Genomic DNA, 558 nt, shown 5'->3' on the forward strand with positions numbered 1-558 from the left:
CCCGCCAGCCCCGCCCACGGAAGGGCCGGCCCACAACCCCCCGCGGGCCTTGAGGGTCCCGCCCACTTCCCCACCCGCAGGGCCACCTCCTGTCTTTGCCGGTCACCCTTCAGCTCCCGAAGCGTCGGGAAACGGAGTTCCGAAGCTGCTCCCTTTTCTTTGGGAGCAAGATAAAAACGAGCTGAAGAAATAGAAAAGCCACAAAAAGCTTTTGGAATCCTATAAGCCTAAATTTGATCCAGGCTCTGTGCCTGGGAGACCATAGGCAAAATTTTAAACCTAGACTCCTCATCTGAGAAATAGAGATTATGATCGTTCAGCGTACCTCCCACGATCCTGAATATAAAATTAGATAGTAAGTACAGTGCCTGGCGCTGTAGGCAATAAATGGTGGCGGTTGTTGTTAGCAGTCCGTGACGTTGGCTGAGAAGATATCTGACATGATTAACGCCTCACAGCTTCCCTGCGACCTCAACGGAGCCGGTGTTAGAGAAAATGTGTGCTGAAGCCGGGGAAATGGAGTCTCCCATCCAGCCACTTCTTTTGTGCAGAAAGCCC

Source organism: Rhinolophus hipposideros, assembly GCF_964194185.1.
Source record: "Rhinolophus hipposideros genome assembly, chromosome: 8".
In the NCBI taxonomy this organism is placed as follows: Eukaryota; Metazoa; Chordata; class Mammalia; order Chiroptera; family Rhinolophidae; genus Rhinolophus; species Rhinolophus hipposideros.